Source organism: Tachyglossus aculeatus, chromosome 16 (genome assembly GCF_015852505.1).
Source record: "Tachyglossus aculeatus isolate mTacAcu1 chromosome 16, mTacAcu1.pri, whole genome shotgun sequence".
Taxonomy (NCBI): domain Eukaryota; kingdom Metazoa; phylum Chordata; class Mammalia; order Monotremata; family Tachyglossidae; genus Tachyglossus; species Tachyglossus aculeatus.
In genome coordinates this window covers 12,423,463-12,429,997 of record NC_052081.1, presented here as the reverse complement: position 1 = coordinate 12,429,997, position 6,535 = coordinate 12,423,463, and the positions used below count along the sequence as shown (strand labels likewise).

The window sequence follows — 6,535 nt, the reverse complement described above, 5'->3', positions numbered from 1 at the left end:
TTGTCAGTAGAGAAAAGTGCATCTGTCAAAGTGATTTCTAATCTATCTGTATGGTTTTAAGGAGATTTTAAGTCAATTTCCATAGGAAAACTACCATCAGATTCCTTTTTGCTTACTTTTGAAATTTCCTATTCTTATTTTTTCCCAGTTAAGCTCAGTTAACATTCTGTTTTACTTAGCTTAATTGCCACAAAGCTTACCTATACCACCTATCTCTTCATGACTGAAATTCAAAGGTATAAAGCTGAGAACGTCTAGTTTTCTTCGCACTGAAAACAGATTGGGGAAAAAAGTGAGAAAAATATCAACGAATGTCCATCTTTTCATCAGTCCATTTGTAATTTCGGTGAAAAAAATTAAAAAGGAAATTTTTGTAGTCAAATACACCATTGTGAACAGTTTTTTTCAAGGGTAAACTTGGAAATAGAATTTTCTCTCCAGCATCCAAAATACATTAAGGTACTTACCTTTAAGACAGACAGTCAACTCTGTATCTCCACTGCAAATGTCTCGGTCTGCACGGGAAAGCTGGACCATAGGCAGTTTTCCTCTTGTTCCCCTGGCCCTCCTCACAGTAGACTTCCTCAGAGTACTTCCTCAGGCACCTGAGGGACACAAAATGCAGGACAAAACTGCCACGAATCCCCAGCCCCTATCCCTTTCCTCTTCAAGCAGGATAAATAGCTTCATTATTTCCTAGGATGAAATATTTAGCAACAACAACAACAACAACAACGAAAAATCCCACAAATCGCCGAGAAGTAGCGTTCCTTCAACACTCAGATTCACCTGCAGTAGCAAAAATTGATCCATCTATTCATCCCTGACAGAAGGTCCTACCTTCTTCCCACAGTCTTATCTCTAAAACAGAGGAATTTCTTACTCACCATCTTCTTGCCCTGAAACTGCTAAGACCATGTGGGTTCCTTGGAGGGGAGACCTGTCTTCACGAGTTGAGCACCTTAGCTGGGTGGTGGCAACTGGGAGCTGGAACTGGCATTCAGGCTTCCTAACCTGAGGCATCCACTGAACTCCGGGGTCACGGATGAAGACAAGGGCGATCCGAGTTCCTGGGAAGAATCAACTGAGTTTGAGCAACAAGCTTCACCAGCATCTTTCTAGATAACGGTAGGGATTTCTTCTCGAATAATGCTGCATCAGAGAGCTTGGAGTCCAAGACATTTTGCTTGTGACTCTTCAAGTTCATCATTTTCCTCACTCAAAACATTACCCAGTGCCAGTAGTCAGTGGAGAAAACCGTACCTTTCACATTGATGCTAAGGAAAGAATTTGGTGATGAGAATTTAAAGTAAATTTCTTGAGGAATTTTATAATCAAATTCCTTTTCACCTGCCTTTTAAATTTCCTACTCAGGCTTTTCCTGGGTAACCTCCCTTTATCTCCCTCATTTGGCATGATTAACTCATGCCACCTAATGCACCACCTATCTCTCCCTGACTGAAATGCTAAGTTTTTTCCACTGAAAACACATTGGGGATAAAGTTCTGAGAGGGCAGTCTTAAACGTTTCTCCCTTGAAAGTTCAAGGGAAATATTTTGTAATGAAATAATCATGGTGGCAGACAACTTTTTTAAAGGAATGTTTGGAAAACAAATAAATCAGATTTTGTTTCCGGTATCAGGAATCCATTTTGGGGTACTTATTTTTTTGTGTGTGCCAGGCATTCTTTCTGTTCCTCATGTTCTTGGCGAGTGTCCCAGTCTGCTGAATCCGAAGTAGCTCTCCTTCCTCTTCCTCCTCCTTTGGCCTGGCTCTGTCCACCTAGAATCTCCTCAGGATATTTCTTCAGGTATGAAAGTGACACCACAGAGCAGAACCAAGTCCCAGAACAAAAAAACACTCCCCCAACCCTTTCCTTTTCTCCTCCCAGCAGGTTCAATTTCTTCCCAATTTTTCAGACAAACCAAATGAACATACATATAAAACCCTTAGAAACCTCTACCCCTCATATTTAGAACTGCACTCAATTTCTCTTTCCCCACCTCCCATCCCTGTTGTTGCTGACAACCTGGCAGTACCTGGCAGGCAAACGGGATTCTCCTGGTTGAGTACCTGGCTCAGAGGCAGGGGCTGGAAGTGGGAATTGGCAGCTCCGGGCTTCCCGGCCTGAGGCGTCCCCTGAAAAGACAGGGGACTTGGGCAGGCCGTCCATCTTCCTGAAAAGAATCAACCAGGTTTTAAGCACAAAGCCTCACTACCAGCTTCCTAGATAAAGACGTAGATTCTTTCTCCAGTAATGCTACAACACAGAGCTACAGGCCTGTGAACTTTGCTCGGGAAACTTACAAATCAAGTTTCTTTTTAGCCTACTTTGATGTTTTCTCGTTTTTATTTTTGAAGGAAACCTTACTTAACATTCTATTTGACTCTCTGTAGTTCTCTCAGGGCTTAACTCTACCACCTCTCTCTCTCTCCTTGACTGAAATGCAAGCATAGAGAACATAAACTTTCTTCCACTGAAAACAAATTGGCAAAAAGCTCTGTGAATAATGTCTCTTTTTTTATAACGTTACAGATAAATATTCATGAGGTAAATATTTGAAAGTTTATTTGTAGAGTACAGAATTATAATTTCCTCTCTTACTTCAGAAGTAATTTGAGATACTTATTGTTTTCCCCACCAGGTAGTCAACTTCTTCTCTCCCCTGTGGATGTCCTGGTCACCAAGGCGCTGCTGAGGAGAAGTCAGTCTCTATTGGAGCACACACCCACCCTGACGTTTTCCTGGAACACAATAGGTACCACTTAATTCTCCTAAATTGTGTGGAGGCAGCTGGTACATGGAACTGATATTTCTGCTTTTCCTATCTGAGAGATTCCCTTCGTTCCACAATGATATGGACAGCGTGAGTCCCTGTAAAGTATCCATCTGGTTTGAGCACAAACCCTCACCAAAATTTTCCAAGATTACAACAGGGATTCTTTCTCCAGTCCCGCTGCAACAGAAAATGAGGGAAGCCTAAGAAAACTTTACTGGTACCTGTGAAAATTTCTGTTTTTCCTCTCAGAAAATATTACCCAATGCCAGTAATCAGTGGAGAAAATGGAATCTATCACAGTGATTTCTAATGTATCTGTATGGATTTAGGGAGATTTTAAGTCAATGTCCATAGGAAATTTACCATCAAGTTCTCTTTTGCCTACTTTTGAAATTACCTATTCACATTTTTTCCCAGTTAATCTCAGGTAACATTCTATTTCAAGTGGTCTAATTGCCTCCAGGCTTACCTATATCACCTATCTCTTCCTGTCTAAAATTTGGTGGTATAAAAACTACCACTTCTCGTTTTCTTTCCACTGAAAACAGATCGGGGATAAAAGTGATGTGAGGGAAAAATATCAACTCATCTTTTTTTCGGTCAATCTTTTATTTTGAGATAGTTTGAAAAAAGATATTCCTGTAGTCAAATATCCTAATGAGAACAAACATTTCTGTTCAAGGGTAAATTTGGAAAATGTTCGCAATAGATTTTTCTGTCCAGACTCAGAAATATATTAAGGTACTTACTTTCTGTAAGATAGGCAGTCAGGTCCTTATCTCCACTGCAAATGCCCGTGTCTCCAGGGGAATGCTCGACCTTAAGCAGCTCCCTCTCTAGTGGGCAGGCTCTGTTTACAGAAGATTTCCTCAGAGTACTTCCTCCGGTACCTGAGGGGAACAAAATTCTGGACAAACAACCCCATTCCCTTTTCTTCCTACATGGGATAAATTTCTTCATAATTCCCAAAAATGAAATATTTAAAAGAAATCCCACAAGTCACCTACAAGTAGCATTCCCTCAACACTCAAAATCACCTGCAGAAAAGCTGTAGCATCAATCAATCAATCAATCTATTCATCCCGAAAAGAAGTCACTACCTTCTTCCCACCATCTAATATCTAAAACAGAGGAAATTCTTCCTCACCGTCCACTTGCACTGCAGCTGCTGCCAACATGTGGGTACCTTGGAGGGTAGACCTGTCCTCACCAGCTGAGCACCTTAGCTGGGTGGAGGCAGCTGGGAGCTGGAACTGGCACTCAGAATTCCCAACGTGAGGCGTCCACTGAACTCCAGGGCCACGGATGAAGATGTGGGCGATACAACTTCCTGGGAAGAATCAAATGTCTTTGAGCGACAAGCTTCACCAAAATCTTTCTAGATAACAATAGGGATTCCTTCTCCAGTAGTGCTACAACAAAGTGCTAGGAGTCTAAGGACTTTTGCTTGTGCCTCTTATTCAACTTCATCATTTTCCTCACTCAAAACATTACCCAGTGCCAGAAGTCAGTGGAGAAACCCATATCTTTCACAGTGATGTTTAAGGAGGAATTTGTTTGGTGTTGAGATTTTAAAGTGAATTTCCTGAGGAAATTTATAATCAAGTTCCTTTTTACCTGCTTTTAAAATTTCCTACTCTGGTTTTTCTTGGGTAACTTCACTTTAACTTGGGTAACTTGGCATGATTAACTCCAGTCTCTACTGCACCACCTATCTCTCCCTGACTGAAATGTTAATAAGGTGTCAAACCCAGGACCTTGACTTTTGTCCACTGAAAACAGATTGGGAAAGAGTTCTGAGAAGGTGATCTTAGCAAGTTTCTCCCTTGAAAGTTCAAGAGAAATATTTTGTGGTGAAAAAATAATGGCAGCAAGCACCTTTTTTAAATTTATGTTTGGAAACCGAAGAAATCAACTTTTGTGTCTAATATCAGAAATTCATTTTGAGGTACTTATTTTTTTTGAGACAGGCATTTCTTCTGCTCCTTCGAGGCGACTGTACTGGTCTACTGGATCTGAAGCAGCTCTCCCTCCTCTTCGTCCTCCTGTGGCCTTGCTCTGTCCACCTTGAATCTCCTCAGGATATTTCCTCAGGTATGAAAGTGACACCGCAGTGCAGAACAAATGCCCAGAAACCCACCTTTGCCCACCCCTTTCCTTTTCTCCTCCCAGCAGGTTCAAACCCTTCCTTATTCTTCAGACAAACCAAATAAACAGATGGAAATGAAAACCTTAGAAGCAGCTACTCCTAATCTCAATGTCTCTTTCCCCACCTTCCCACCCTGTGATTGCTACCAGCATAACAGTGGTTGATTCTCCTGGTTGAGTAGCTGGCTCAGAGGCAGGGGCTGGAAGGGGGAATCGGCAGCTCCGGGCTTTCCGGCCTGAGGTGTTCCCTGAAGTCTGAAGATGCAGGGAACATGGGCAGGCAGTACATGTTCCTGAAAAGAATCAAACAGGTTTGAGCACAAAGCAACATCACCCTAGATAAAAACATGGATTCCTTCTCCATTAATGCTACAACATAGAGCTACAGGACCATGAACTTTCAGCCCTCTTTTTGAAAGTTTATTAGTTTCCTCACTTAGAATAATACCCAATGCTAAAACTGAATCTATCATAGGGATTTCTAATGAGGGATGAATTTGGTTTTCATGAGATATCAAACTTTTTTAAGGCAATTTCCTCAGAAAAGTTACAAATCTAGTATCCTTTTAGCCACTTCGAAACTTTCCCATTTTTATTTTTCTTGACCTTACCTAACATTCTGTTTGACTCTGTGTAGTTGTCTCAAGGTGTCACTCTACCATCTCTCTCTCTCTCCCTGAGTGAAATGCAAACATAGAGAACATAAATTTTCTTTCACTGAAACCAAATTGGGGAAAAGCTCTGTGAAAAATTTCTCTTATTTATAAAGTTTCAGGTAAATATTCACGAGATAAATATACAAAAGTTTATTTGTAGTGTACAGAATTAGAATTTTCTCTCCTACTTGAGAAATAATTTGAGATACTCCTATTTTACCCACCAGGTAGTCAACTTTTCTCTCCCTGTTGGATGTCCAGGGAAGATGTCAATCTGTATTTGAGCACACACCATCACGGAAGTTTTCCTAGAACACAACAGGTATCAATTATGTTTCCTAAATTGAGGCGAAGGTAGCTGGGACCTGGAACAGGTACTTCAGCTTTCCTGACCTGGGATGTCTCCTTCGCTTCACAGTGATGTGGGCAGCTCATGTTGAAAAGAATCAACTTTTCTCTTCCTGATGGACGTCCTGGGAAGATGTCAACCTGTATTTGAGCACACACCATCACGGAAATTTTCCTAGAACACAACAGGTATCAATTATGTTTCCTAAGTTGGGGTGAAGGTAGTTGGGACCTGGAACAGGTACTTCAGCTTTCCCGACCTGCGATGTCTCCTTCGCTTCACAGTGATGTGGGCAGCCCATGTTGAAAAGAATCAACCTGGTTGGAGCACAAACCCTCACCATAAATTTCAAGATTACCACAGGGATTCTTTCTCCAGTTTACTTTAATTCCTTCTCCAAAGTATGAAAATTTACCAGTCTCTCTGAAAAATTTCTCATTTTCCTCATATAAAATATTACCCAGTGCCAGAAGTCAACGGAGAAATCTATAACAATGACTTCTATCTATATGGCTTTATGGAGATTTTAAGTTACAATCAAATTTCTTTTTGCCTATTTTAGAAGTTTCCTATTCATATATTTTCCTAGTTAAGCTCAGTTA

The 6,535-nt window shown here is 40.9% G+C and overlaps 1 long non-coding RNA gene across 1 annotated transcript; it reads right to left on the bottom strand.

The window, feature by feature from the left end:
* Window positions 1–582: 582 nt before the first annotated feature.
* LOC119937987 lies at window positions 583–3,667 on the bottom strand. Its single transcript, XR_005454317.1, has 4 exons — window positions 3,530–3,667; window positions 2,643–2,745; window positions 888–2,177; window positions 583–605 (listed from the first exon to the last, which is right to left on the bottom strand). It is a non-coding gene; the product is annotated as an uncharacterized LOC119937987 (long non-coding RNA).
* Window positions 3,668–6,535: the final 2,868 nt, after the last annotated feature.